The sequence below is a fragment of the Herpailurus yagouaroundi genome, unplaced genomic scaffold (assembly GCF_014898765.1).
Source record: "Herpailurus yagouaroundi ecotype Mexico unplaced genomic scaffold, PumYag 166, whole genome shotgun sequence".
Lineage (NCBI taxonomy): Eukaryota > Metazoa > Chordata > Mammalia > Carnivora > Felidae > Herpailurus > Herpailurus yagouaroundi.
The window spans coordinates 4,436,963-4,451,763 of NW_024412407.1; the positions used below are offsets into that span (position 1 = coordinate 4,436,963).

General features: G+C 41.5%; 1 protein-coding gene and 1 long non-coding RNA gene across 5 annotated transcripts in view; both read right to left on the reverse strand.

Annotated features, from left to right (window-relative positions):
* DIP2B (disco interacting protein 2 homolog B) overlaps positions 1-14,801 on the reverse strand; it is a 233,388-nt gene that overhangs the window by 208,733 nt on the left and 9,854 nt on the right. The window lies entirely within an intron of this gene.
* Positions 1,588-12,988, reverse strand: LOC121038582 (uncharacterized). The gene is made up of 3 exons (XR_005794402.1): positions 12,976-12,988; positions 4,775-4,778; positions 1,588-2,592 (listed from the first exon to the last, which is right to left on the reverse strand). It is a non-coding gene; the product is annotated as an uncharacterized LOC121038582 (long non-coding RNA).

Sequence of the window (14,801 nt, forward strand, 5' to 3'; positions counted from 1 at the left end):
GAGGGAGGAAACTATTTTTCCATTTCACAGAGTTTTTCAACAATTCCCATGCCATTCTTTTTTAAATTAAAAGGGGGGGGGAGCATAGCATTCTTACAAGTATTCTCATACCTTTTTTCCCCTCAATAACCCTTAAATAAGATAATCTTTTTTCCTGCTTCAAACACATACACGCAAAAACAGTAACACAGGAATGCTCAGTGATCAACAACATGGGACAGTCTGAACTGTGAAGTCAAGGACGATGGCACAGTGTTGAAGCCCACCCCTCCTCAGAGCACGTTCCCATCTTTACAACCTGCCTTCTGCTTTTCTCTGGACCAGGGGGCCACTGACACTCACACTAATGACTTGTATGACATCCTGATATCATAGTTCCACACAAACATCACGCAACCGTGTCCACTCCAAATCCATGCTGACCACACTGGCTCTGGCCTCACGGGTTCTGGCTCTGCTTTCATTGTTTCATTAATTGTTCTCAAACTTTCCCACAGCTCTAATTCTTTTCACATTTCTCAAAACTCCATGCTTCCGTCTTTCTGAAGAATCTTTTCCCATTAATCCCACACCAATTTCCCAGCCCCAATCAGTTTTTACAACCAAACCCTCCTACAGTCTTGGGAGAGGTGCCCCTCCCACCACTGCAGCAGGACGGCAACCCCACAATCCTGCTGATCTCAAGCTCACCTTCCACCCTCAGGGGTCTAGTCTGTGTCCAAACCCCCCTAGCCAACTCAATCTTTTCTTAGCCTCCTTTCTTAGCCTCCCCAGGCCTATAAAGATTCCTCAGTAACCTCTATTATTAAAAAATAATAACAAAGTAAAATAAGTCTTCCTTTGAATCTGCCCTTGTTCTTTCAACCCTTTTTCCCAATTTCAAAATGAGAAGCCTACACTCATAGTTTCTATGTCCTCATCACTTTTTAATCTAGCCTCTGATTCAGCCACAGGACCAGAACTGACTAATCCAACCATCTGCGTTCCCTCATCTAATTCTCCTAACCTCTCTACAGCTTTAACACTGTTAAGTCTTTACCTCCATAAAAGCATGGTACCGCACACCCCAGTCCATCTCCTACTTCTGTCATCATTCCTGGCACTCTGGAGGACTCTTCTTTATCCTGGAGTTTCCTAAATATGGGCAGCATTCCCCATTACCTTCATTTTTTACTTTCCCTTTCAAAGATCTGATTCACCCTGATGAGCCTCCTGTAGATGATGCCCAAATCCTTCAACTGCCCCAGGACATAAGTCATCACTGCTAACTGCCTACTGAGTAGTCTGCCTGAATGTTCTGACAGTGCCACAGATTCAATCTTGTCCAAGATTACACCACCTTCTTTCCAAACCGGCACCTCAGCTGTCTCTATATGTAACACCATCATTCCCCTGGTCACCCAAACCAAAATCTGGGCTTTTTTTTTTTTTTTTTTTTTTTGAGAGAGCGAGCGAGCACTAGCTAGGGAGAGGAGCAGAGAGAGGGAGGGACAGAGAGACAGAGAGAGACAGAGAGAGACAGAGAGAGAGAGAGAGAGAGAGAGAATATCCCAAGCAGACTCCATGCTCAGTGCAGAGCCGAACACAGGGCTTGATCCCACAACCCTGAGATCACAACCTGAACCAAAATCAACAGTCAGAAGCTCAACCGACGGAGCCACCCGGGCTTCCCTGGGCCATCTTTGACTCTACTGCTGCCTATTTCCTGACATCTCACCATCTTTCTTCTCCTCAATGTTTTATAAAAGTAAAGATGAATAGGACGTGGTTTCCAGCCTCTGGGAAGGACAGAGAGAAATGTAAGCAAACAACTATAAAGTAATCTGATAAGCAGTACAGATGAAAAATGCACAGGATGCTGAGGTTGGAGAGGAGGGGAGGGCAAAGGGGAGAGGAGATGCACTAAAGGGGGAATTCAACAAGCTGTAAATTATAAGACTCAGAACTAAAGTCCTGTCCCTTAATCCTCAACAGACCAAAACAACAACAGCACACATCCTGAATAGTTAAGTGTGTGCCTTACTTTGAGAAAACTCAACATAAGTTTTGACTGACTACATATTAGGCAGTGATGATTCCCACTATATACGGGTTTCTTTAAATAATAACTATCCTGATGAATTTAAAATAGGATTTCCTTTTCATATATTTTCATAAACATACAGGTCATCACAGGAATGAAAAGCTGCAAAGACCTAGGTTCTCTCATCTAGCCACTTCATCTCCCAGAGGCTAAGAGAGGTCACAGCTTGTAAATAGCAGAAATGGGACCTGAACTCAGTGATCTTTTCCAAGTTACCTCACTCACTGCCTCTGATGTGTCTCTCACCTCAGAATGCTTTCCCAGTTGATTCCCAGAAAAGCCAACAGAAATGAGAATCTGGTAAAAGGGTCCAGACGTCTGGTCTCTTTCAGAATTCTTGAGTGTTGTCTCTGAGAGACACACACACACACACACACACACACACACACACACACACACACACACTAAACTCAGGAAAATAGGGATCTGGCTACAACTTAGTTGTCCATGAAAATGAGAAATGGGTTCTCAGCTTGTTGATGCCAAACTGACTAGATAACTCTCCTTCCCTTAGTTCTCATCAAGAATGCCAATAAAGTTAATTTTCTTCCTCCAAATAAAGGCCTACCTGGAGTTCTAACTATTCAACTAATGGCTAAAAAGCTTAGAACGTGGGGGAGTGAGGTGGGGACACAGAGGGTTTTCCCCCACCACCCATCAAATCTTGGATGGCTTCAAAAAAATGAATTCTAAGTATTGAGCTAACTGTGATACCAAGTCATAATTAGCATAGCTTAGTCAGCCTCTGATTTCACCTTATGTCAAAGAAAAGAAAAAAAGCTACTTCTCTCCACCTCCAAAAAGTGACAGGTGCTCTTCACATTATGAACTTGTTTTCCCTGATAGGGCAGTTAAGTAAGTGATTACAATTTGCAACTTGCTCTAAGCAAAACACCTTTTACTCTTAGAATCTGATCCCCTTCTGAAAGATCCTGTGTTCACTTTACAGGGAACATGTTTTAACATGTGAGAAATGCAAAAACAGAAGCAGCCAGACTCAAGGCCAACTCTAGCCTGCCTTGTACAGCTTCACTGTCAGAGGTCAATTTGTAATAATGGCTCATAAGGTTAATAGCAAAAGAAAAAAAAATCAGCTTGTTTGGGTTATTTAAATTCAACAGAAATCTAGAAGACCATAAAACCCATCCTGACTGCTGTATTTTCCCTGTCAGAAATTCCTGAGAAATATGTAGTCTTGAACTTGATGAGATCCAAAAGAGAGACTTCTCAACAAGTGAGAATTTATTACTAAACTGTTAACTGAAACAAAATGGACACTTTAATATCCTTTAATTCTAGATAAAACCTGATGAGGTGAACAAATATGGTCATGTCTTGTTCCTTATGACTCACCGAGATACTGTCACATCCTCTTTCTACTACCTCTGCTTCTAAACAGACCAATCATTTTAGATAACAGGTTGTCAAAAGTTGGGAAAGCAGTTTCCTGTGAAATGAATCAGAAATAAATCACTGGAAAACCAGCCTGGTTAGAACCAGAGGACTTGTTAACAAAGAGTTACTCTACCTGACTCAAGGCTCAAGTTTCTCTTCACTGTATCTCAAAGTGGGAAAAGTGAGCCTCATGCACTGCCTTTCCTTTGACTTCCTTAGGGAGTCCAAGGACAATCTCGTGCTGTTTGTGGGTCTCAACAAACTGGATTTCTCACTGGTATGTATATTCCCTTCTCTCAGCTCTCAGCCACTCCCTACATTTATGTCGGAGACTGGAGACCTCTTGTCTCACCTACTCTTACTCATGCTCCCTGGCGCAGCCTTACCTCACCTACCCTTTATGTCACTGACCACAACCTCGTGTGTGCCTACAATTACGTATCCAGGACTTTCCACATAAGCATAGCTGCTTGAGTGGGAGTGGCTTTTTTGTATGACCTCACAAAGCGTTTTCCAAGGATATATACATGATACTCATTCTTATTTTTAACTCAGAGAATACTCATAAGACCATCAGGAGAGAACTCCCCCAACTTCCTCCTCCACCACCTATAAATATCTGCCCCTGTTCCCGTCCTTTCTTCCTCTCCTTCTGTGACTTCAGGAGTCACTCCTGTATCCTGGATAACCACTCCAGCAGTACTTGGGATCTCACTTTCCTGACTCACGGAGACCACGTTCCATCATGTCCTTTCTACTCTACACCTTCAACCTCTCCTCTCCAAAACCTCTACCCTTGCCCCCACAAAGGAGCATGCTCAAGTCTCTCCCTTCTTAACATAATTCATTAATACAGCCACCACATATTTATTGAGCACCTACTGGGTGCCAGGAGCTCTTTTCTACCTCAAGCTAAAGGGGTGAATAAAAGGAAATTCCTCTCCTCACGCAACTTTGCTTTCTCGTATGCAGAGAGATAAACGTATAAGCATTGTAGTTACTATTCTTTCTCTCCTTCACCTCACGCAGCCCAGCTTGAAAGAGCAGTATACACTGCCTGCCTCTACTTCCACTTCCTCTTCCACCTTGGATTCCTTATTGCACTACTCCCAACAGGTGTGCAGTCCCCTGCCACAACACAATTAAAACAGCTCAGGGAAAAGTCATCACCAATGACTTCCTCCACTTGTAAATTTCAAGGGCATTTCTCAGTCCACTCTTGGTTAAATTCTCAGCAGCAACAGGCACTTCTTGCAATTCCCTGTTACTCTGTTCTCCCACTTTGGTCATGCATACCTCCCTGGCCACTCTTTCTCAGATTCCTTTTCTTCAGCTTCCTCTTTAAACGGTGGTACTTCCAGAGCTCTACATTTAATCTCTTCTCATTCAGTGTGCTCCCCTTGGACCACCTCGGTCATGCCCATGGCTTCCATGGTCAGTGATGACCACTCAGGAATACTGAATGTGTATCTTCAGGACAGGCTTTTCTAAAGAGTTACACACACACCGCCAACCACCTGCTTCTCCACCTGCATGGCCAAAGACCTCTCAATAACACTGAATTTATCTCTTCCTGTAGGCAAAACTGTTCTTCCTCTATTCCCTGTACTAGGAAATTGTGCCATCATCCTCTCAAGATGCTAAGCCAGAAAACTTGGAGTCAGCCCCGGTTCTGCTATCATATCATAGGCCCTCCTCTTCTACACTAGTTGCATCAATTCTGCCTCCTCAAATACCTCTTTTTGTTCCCTCTTCCCTAATCCTACTGCAGAGACCACTAGCTCATTTCAGTGGCCTCATTAGAAGTTCCCCTGTCCTAAGAGGGCATCTTTTGGGATGAGCACTGGGTGTTGTATGGAAACCAATTTGACGATAAATTTCATATATTAAAAAAAAAAAAGAAAAAAAGAAGTTCCCCTGTCCTGTCTTGTCCTCCTGCTCTGTTCTTATCTATTCAGGGCTATTCTTCATTATATTCAGTGGGAGTGGTGCCCCTTGGTTGTATGACCCGGAAGGCTGAAATCACCCTCCTCTGGGGCAATCTTTACCAAATACAGAGGTCAACCACTCCTACTTACAATTCTGCAATGATTGCACATCACCTATATGGATGGATCAACTCTTTCACCTGAAGAAAAGCGATGGGGGATGGAGGGCTAGAAGAGGCACAAGGCACAGCCTGAAGAAGCCAGCCAGGAAAATATGTTATTTAAAAATTTTTAAATATAAAATTGTATTTTGTCTTTAATTTTTGATTCTGTATAATATATTCATGTTTTAATACAACCATAATTTCCCCCAAATCCAATCAAATGCCTACTCCAAGAAGACGTATCGTGCGTATCCTATAGCTTTGCATACCTCCTGGCACATCCACACAAACTCCGCTGAGAAGCAAGGACCCACACGATAAAATGTAAGACTCTAAGGCCCACCCCTGCCATGCTCTCAACCCTGCTCACCTGTCCAGGCCCACTGGACTACTGAGCTTACCTTTATGCTCTAGCAGTTACTAAATCATCAGAATTCCTCAAACATGCTACAATGATGCACAAATCCATGCTTTTCTCCAAACCTGAAGTATCCTTCTCCCTTGTCTGTGTGCCCACCGAACTCCTATTCAACTGTCAACTCTGAGACCGTGCAATACTACTACAGGCGCTCCTTCCCAAAATGCTCCAGGTACACTAATGCCCCTTGCATAAGCACCTTCAGTGCTTACACGTGCATTCTTTAGGTGGTTTATGAGGCAATAAAGATGCTGTTCACAACATCTTATCTCTACAAATAACTACCAAAAAACTGTCATGTCCCATCCTCCTGATAACAGTCAAATTTACTGAGAGTTGTTTTGTTTTTGAAATTCTTCTATTTCCTCTCATTCATTGATTAGCCCATTATAATTGGGCTTCAGATTCCCACATCACTGCATTAAAATCACTCTCACCAAATTCATAAACCACCTGGTGGCTAAATCCAACAAATCCATCATATCCTTATCATTCTTGTGTTTGCAACATTTAATCATTTCCTCTTTTGTCTTTCTGACCTCAAACTCTCCTGATTTTCCTTCTCCAGCTTTCTTGCTAAACCCCCAGCCACTTCCTCCTACTTGACTTTACAGGTTTTCATTTCCTCTGCCCATGTCAGCATTTCTTAGGGGTCTGTCTGAAATACTCCTCTCTGTTCATGACACACGCTCTTTCCTGAGTGAACTCATCTATTCTCATGGCTTTAAGTATCATCCTGTTTTAGATAAAGCTAGAAACCAAATTTGGGTTCATACACCCGATTCCGATAGTCTTCACTGATCACCACTTCTGCAAGGATAGCAGTTTTGGAATATATAAAGTTAACCGCAGCATAGTGGCATAAAAGACAGTGCTAACCAGGTGCCAGGCACTGTTCTAGTAACAGGTAAATATTTTTTATGTATTAACTGATTTTGTTCCCACATAAATCCTATAAACACTATTATTATCCACATTTTACAGGTAAGAAAACTGAGACAACTGAAACCAAGTACAAGAAAATGAAAAAGAAAGAAGCCCCACCACTAATGAATAACTCTTTCTTTGAACAATTATAAGGAAAACTTAGAAGGTGATCAAATCAAATTCAGGATTCTGAAGAATTTACTTCTTCTGACAATGGTGATCTTCTGCTAATTAACAACAATCACCTTAGTCATGTTTTTTCAACACGGTAATCATTTTAATCATGTTTCTTTCAGTCTTTACTGAAATAAGATAATCTTAATTATTAAGATGTTTCACAAGCTCTATTTCTCAACCACAAAGATAAACTAGAAGCTCATGACAGAATAATAAATAAATGGAATATTGTGAGATTTTACTGTATTTATGCAATGTGCCAACTTACGTTAGTGTTTGAACAATATCTTGGACACAGATATTCAAATAGGCACCTGAGAAAAAACTGGTAGGACCTAGGATGAAAGTGTTATGTGTGTACAGCTGGACATACTATGGGTGGCTCATGAGTGTCCTGAGTCTAACTGGCACATGCTAGGTTAAACTGACCAAAGGCCTGATGTAGTTCAACAAACCTAATATTTACCACACGGCTAAATATTTCACTCCCCTGGTTTTCCAACATTTTGCAAAAGATATAATGTGGCCAAGAAAAGATGTACGAAAAACAGGCATATGAAATATTTAGCTTTTCTCAACCAGGACCAACCAGTTAAACCAAAATGAAGGTTGCTGACAATATCTGGTCTACAGAAAAACCCACCCAATTAGCTTACACCTCAGATCAGATCATGTGGGTAATACATTTGGTTAAAGTAAAACAAAAAGAGAATCAACTTTGCATAGGCGAAATACAGTGAAACAGAAGGGGTGTGCGTCCCCTGCATGCAGGGAGCGAGGTGCTCAGTGGTGTGGCTCCAGCGGTCGTGAAGCACTGTACCAGGTGTGGGACTGGATCTTCTGTAATAAACATCAGCTGAACTGAATGCGCAAAGTAGCCAGGTAGGCTGATGAAATGGAAAGTTGTGACACATCATCCGCTATAAAAGTCATATGGAAAATCAGAGGGCACAAACAGGTGAGGAAACAAAGGAAAAACAAATTCACTTCAGAAACTAACCAGAAAATGCCAGGAACACCATGAGCCCCTGAGTTCCAGTCCTGACCAGTTCCCACAGGGGCTCCCTTTCTTTCCTGCCAGAGGCCTTGGGGCCAGAGCCCACACTTCTTTACTCTGTAAAGCTACACCATCTAAGGAATCCCGTTGGAATCTTCTGCCTGCAAAATCCATCTGTTCACTGAACAAGTGTCTACTGAGAGTCTTCTATTCTAGACCGTGGACATCCAGCAGGGAAACAAGACAGCAAGGTCCCCTACAGAACTAACATTTTACTAGGGGAGCATCAGATAATAAATAAATACAGGAACAAGATCATTTCAAATGACGGTATGCATTAATCAGAAAATTTAAAACAGAAAACGAAAGTAACAAGAGAGATGTGATGGAGAGAAATGGGAGGAGTTACTTATTTGAACCTGGCAGTCAGGGAAGGCATCTCTGAGAAGGTAACTTTTGAGCTGAGACAGAAAGGAGGCAGAGTTGTTGGCCAAGCACAGATCTTGGAGAGGAGCGTTCCAAGCAGAAGCAAAGCAAAAAACAAGGCTTTGAAGTGGGGACAAGCATGGTGAGTTCAAGGAAGAGGAAAAGAGACTCACTGCCCTTGGGTTTCTGCTCAAATGCCATCTTAGGATCCCTGACCACCCTATTTTAAATTGTACCCACGGACTCAGCCCCCGTATTCTGTATCCCTCTTCATGATTGATCTCCTTTGAAATTTTTACCATCTGACAAGCAAAATAGATTACTTACTAATTTTTGTCTATTCCTACAGAATGTAAGCTCCCTAAGGGCAGGGATTTTTGTTATTGTAACCACTGCTCTGTTGCCTGTACTTGTGTGGCACATAGTAGGCCACAATAAATAGCAGCTAAATAAATAAAAGGGAAAGGGAAAGAGAACGGGGGAGGGAGGAAAGAGTAAAAAACAGAACAGAGAGAAGGAAGAGAAGAGGAAGGAGAGAAGTCAGCCAATGTGGCTGAAGCACAGTGGATGAGATCAACAGATGAGGGCTTGGGACTGTGTAGGCCTTAGAGACCATAGAATGGAGTCTGAATTTTATTTTAATGCAAAAAGAAGCCATCGAAGGGTCTTATGGCAGAAAAGCAACATGATCAAATCTGTGGTTTAAAAAGCTCACTGTAGGGGCACCTGGGTGGCGAGGTCGCTTGAGCAGCCAACTCGATTTCGGCTTGGGTCATGATCTCACGGTTCGTGGGATGGAGCCCCGCATGGGGCTCTGTGCTGACAGCACGGAGCCTCTTGGGATTCTCTGTCTCCCTCTCTTCTCTGCCCCTCCCCAACTTGTATGCGCACTCTCTCTCTTTGTGTCTCTCAAAATAAATAAATAAACTTTAAAAAAAAACTAAATAAACAAAAAGCTCTCTGTAGCTGCTATGTGGAAATCAGTGACAGAGAAGACAGCAAGGATACTAGGAAGGAGCTAGCCAAGCCAGAGATGAACAGGCCAGGCAATGATTAGCAGTGAACAGTGTTAGAGAGAAACAGACTAAGGATACTTTTCAAGGTGGTACCAAAAAAACTAAGGCGCCTGGGTGGCTCAGTCAATCAAGTGTCCAACTTCAGCTCAGGTCATGGTCTTACAGTTCGTGGGTTCCAGCCCCATGTCAGACTCTGTGCTGACAGCTCAGAGCCTGGAGCCTGCTTTGGATTCTGTGTCTCACTCTCTATCTGCCCCTCCCCACTCACACTCTGTCTCTCCCTCTCTCTCAAAAATGAAAAATGAAAAAAATAAAAAATGAAAAAAACTATAGAGGAACTACATATGGAGAGTTGGACTGAAAGAAAAAGAAGAATCAAGGGTATGTCAGCTTTCAATTTATTGCTTCTCAGCTCCCAATCTACCCTTCATTGCCTGTTCTGAGAAAATTAAGATGGACCCTTTAAATAATTTTCTTTTGCCTGATGCCTGAACGTTAAGCTAGTCTGTAGCTGGTCTACAGACACTGCAAGAGGAAAGGTCTTTTGTTTCTGGTTCCAGTGTGCTCCTCTTGGCAGCATAAATAGAACATCAAGAAGTTCAGTATTTCTGGGGCTCCTGGGTGGCTCAGTCAGTAGAGAATCTGACTTCGGCTCAGGTTATGATCTCACAGTTCCTGAGTCTGAGCCCCATGTCAGGCTCTGTGCTGACACCATGGAGCCTGGAGCCTGCCTTGAGTTCTGTGCCTCCCTCTCTCTCTGCCTCTCTCCTGCTCATGCCTCTCTCTCTAAGATAAATAAACATTTAAAAATCATTTTTTTTTTTAAAGAAGTTCAGTATTTCTGATGTCCTATGGAGTCCCGGCCAGCTTATTTTAAGATCTTTGCTAATCTGAGAATTTGAGAAGACAAGTGGTCTAAGCTCATGAAACTTTCATGTTTTTAGAATTATTTTTCCTACATATACAAGGACTTGGGCACTTTATTCTGTTCATTCGTCTTTATTCAAATGCTAATACCATCCTGCTTAGAGCATAGTGATTTTAGACTCTGCTTTAATACATGGTAAAGCAAGGACCACCTCACTATTTTGGCTTGGCTTGGCTATTCCAAAACATTTATTCTACTATATGCACACTGAGATCATTATCTAATTCCCCACTACCCAAAGAACTCTCCACTGAAGCTGTAATGAATTTCTGTTAATTTTATATATATTTAGTCCTCCCATCTGGGAATATGTTATATATTTACATTTTTTCAGATCTTGCTTTTACATCCTTGAGAGTTTATAATTTTCTTCACATGGATCCTGTGCCTTTTTTGTGATATTTACCCTGAAGTATTTGAAAAAAATTTTAATACTATTACAAAGCCTTTTTCTCCTCACCAAGGCAGTTCATTCCCATACTTACCCCTGCCAACATCCCAATGATAGCAAAGAATGTTATTACACCCCACCCATCCCCATACTACCCTGATCCACAACGTCTGAGTTTTGCTGAAATCATTTAGACTATTTTTTTTAATGTTTATTTATTTATTTTGAAAGAGAGAGAGAGCACTGCATGCAGTGTGGACATGTAGCATGAGCAGGAAAGGAGCAGAGAGAGAGGGTGAGAGAGAATCCCAAGCAGGCTCCACACTCAGCACAGAGCTCGATGCGGGGCTCCATCCCACGACCATGAGACCATGACCTGAGTTGAAATCAAGAATCAGATGCTTAACTGACGGAGCCATCCAGGCACCCCTAGTCTATTTCATTCAGACAACCAGGTTTTCTGCTGTAATAGGTCTCTTCTGTTTCAAAAATTCTTACTTAGCATTTATATTACACATTCTTTGTCACTTGCTATGAATGTAATTATATAAATATAACATATATACCCTTATGTCAAAGTCCATTATCCATCACTGTTCCCTTTCTTCCTCCAATCTTGGGGTCTCTGTTTCACATTATCTGTTTCATTAGGGTACACTGCTTAGATTGGAGCCTGTGGGTGATACAATCTCTGAATCTTTGCACGCTCACAGAGCTTTCTTTTCCCCAAAGGGTACATATCTATTCTGCATACAGGATTCTTGGAGTAGAGACCTCTTTTCTCAATAGTTTGTGGATGTTTCTCACACCATCATCAAAGTTGCAGTATTGCAAATGAGAACAGTCTGTTTTCTTGTTGGTGCTGTTTTAACTTCATCTTTCTATCTAGGAGCTCATAGGATGTCTTTTTCTTTATCAGTGAATTCAGGAATTCTATCAGGAGATGCCTAGGTTTATGCCATTCCTCATCAGTCTTGCCTGGAACACAGCACACTCATTCAAATCTGCAGTCTTTTTCAATTTGCAATCTTTTCTCAGCTCAGGGCATTTTTCTTCTATTACTTATTTCTCCTACTAAAATTTTATTGTATGCATCTTAGGTTTCCTGGATCTAGTCTCTGAGTCCTCTGCCTTCGTAAGTTCCCACTCTAACTCTTGGCGTTCTTGTTCTAAGCTCTCAAATTTAAACTGGGTTTATAAAAAGAGGGCAGTAGAGATGTGCTAAAGCTGCCATCTTCCCAGAATCATTTCAAATGGGACCCTTTTAAATGCTATGTCATCATTCAAGCAGAAAACAAAAATGCTTCTACGTGCTTAAAAAACAATTACTTAAATTAACATATTAATATTGTTTAAGCCCAAACAGCTATTTGTTGGGAAGTTACTAGATTGAAAGCTCCCTGAAAGAAGGCAATTTGCCTTCCTTGCATCTCTCATCCTTTCAATAGGTCTTATAAATAAATGTGTTCAGCACACCTTTACTGATATATTGATATGCTGAGCACTTTATATGAGTTCCAAAAGGTAGAAGACCTTGCCATTACACTCACAAAAGTCCAAATGAGGGGGCAAAATAATTGAAACAAATAATAGTGGTCAGTTAGGTGTTAAACTCTGTTACCGCATACGATGGTCTAAAAATAGAAGAGATTAATATGAACTAAAGCAGTCAGCTGGCTTCATGACCAAGGGAACATTAGCCAGACCCTAGAATATGGGGAAATTTTAATAGGAAAGAAGGCAGTCCTGACAAAGAAAGGAGTCACTGCAAAGGCAGAAAGAAAAGAATGAGCCTGTCAGGAAAAAGGGTGAGGAAACCAGTCTGACTATACTAGAAGAGTCCGGTGGAGACTAGTAAAAAATAAGAATAGACAGGGAGGCTGATGACAGGGTCTAGACTCATTCACTGGTTGAATAAGTATTGAAAAGCACTTATGCTGAAGGATGTCACATGCTGTCCTCAAACAGCTTACAAAGGGAGGTGAGAATATGTATGCAAATAACTTCTATGTTTGAGATCATCTGAAAAATAGCTATAATACAGGGGTAATGTTAGCAATCAGAGCTTAGAGAACCAACAAATGAGGAAGGTGGTTTTTTGAACAGGAAGTTCATCTTCCAGTACTTCCCTTGGTCCTTGAAAAAAAAACAAGCAAAGAACTATGGGAGAAAAATTCATACCAATGCTTTTTCTACATGTTTAATTTAAAAATGAAAGTTTCTCCAGACCAGAGAAAAATCCAATAAAGAATGGCAACTCTTTAAAATTTTCAGACAGAAAAAAAATTTTGTAACTACATATGGTGATGAAAATTATTATAGTTCTTATGATCATTTTACAATATACACAAATATCCAAGTGTTATGTTGTACACCTGAAACTAATATAATGTTGTATGTGAAACCTTACCTCAATTAAAAAAAATGTTAAGACAGTCTGTTTGCCTCAGTCACAGATTTACTAAACAAAAAACTACCAGAAGTTTCTACCTAGTAATTCCTGCGGTGTTGATTTTTTAAAAGGAGATTCAGGGGCACCTGGGTGGTGCAGTCGGTTAAGCGTCCGACTTCAGCCAGGTCACGATCTCGCGGTCCGTGAGTTCGAGCCCCGCGTCAGGCTCTGGGCTGATGGCTCAGAGCCTGGAGCCTGTTTCCGATTCTGTGTCTCCCTCTCTCTCTGCCCCTCCCCCGTTCATGCTCTGTCTCTCTCTGTCCCAAAAATAAATAAACGTTGAAAAAATTTTAAAAGGAGATTCAGTGACAAAACTGGTCAGCACTGTAATGCAAGCATGCCTGACCTGAGTTAAAACCCACAAGTTCCAGGCTATGAGTAACTTGAAACAACAGGATCCAAGGTTCTTCAGAAAAAAAAGGAGACAGAGAGAAGAAAGAAAAACCCTAAGAAGCTTTAATTCATCCATGAAAGCAATAATGCTCTAAAAATAAAGAGATATTAGAGCACTATTCCTTCACAAAACAAGAAATAATTCCAAGAAAATAATCAATTGAAGTACATGTCATTTACAGGGGCGCCTGGGTGGCTCAGTCCATTAAGCGTCCAACTCTCGATTTCCGCTCAGGTCATGATCTCAAGGTCACGGGATCAAGCCCCGAGTTGCACTCTGCACAGGGCATGGGGCCTGCCTAAGATTCTCTCTCCCTCTCTCTCTGCCCCTCCACTGCGCATGCACATGCTCTCTCTCAAAATAAATAAATAAATAAATAAATAAATAAATAAATAAATAAATAAAGTACATGTCACAGAAGTACCTGCATTAACTTCTACGTTGACTTTAAATTTGAACATTAAATACCCTAAGAAAAAAACAAAACACTAAAAACACTTTCTGAACAAGAATGTAAACCACAATCCTCTCTACAGTCTAGAAACTCAAGATCAGTGCAAACCAAGGACCTTTCAAAGACAACAGACCCGTGGATCTTCATTTAGGACTGTCCTGTGTAGCATCCAAAATATTTTCCTCTTGCATTTCCCCCTTTCAGCTTCTCATCATCATCATCTCAATTCAAGGAAGAAAAATTAATTTCACATCTCTTCTCTGAAAATAGGACAGAACAGGGGCGCGTGGATGGCTCAGTCGGTTGAGCGTCTGACCCTTGATTTCGGCTCAGGTCATGATCTCACGGTTCATGAGATCGAGCCCCGTGTCAGGCTCTGTGCTGGCAGCATGGAGCCTGCTTGGGATTCTCTCTCTTTCTCTCTCTCAAAATAAATAAATAAACATTAAAAAAAAAGAAAAAGAAAAAGAAAATTGGACAGAACATTCCCATTCTTTCCCCTCCAGGCAGCCCCACCTCCAAAACTCCACAGACAGAAGCTGTATCCTAAGAAAACTAGAGCCCAATAGTTAGGATGGAAAAGAATTTTGCTGAAATGATTTGAAACATGATTCAGGGAGACAGAGGCAGATGGCAGTGTGGAAACCCATG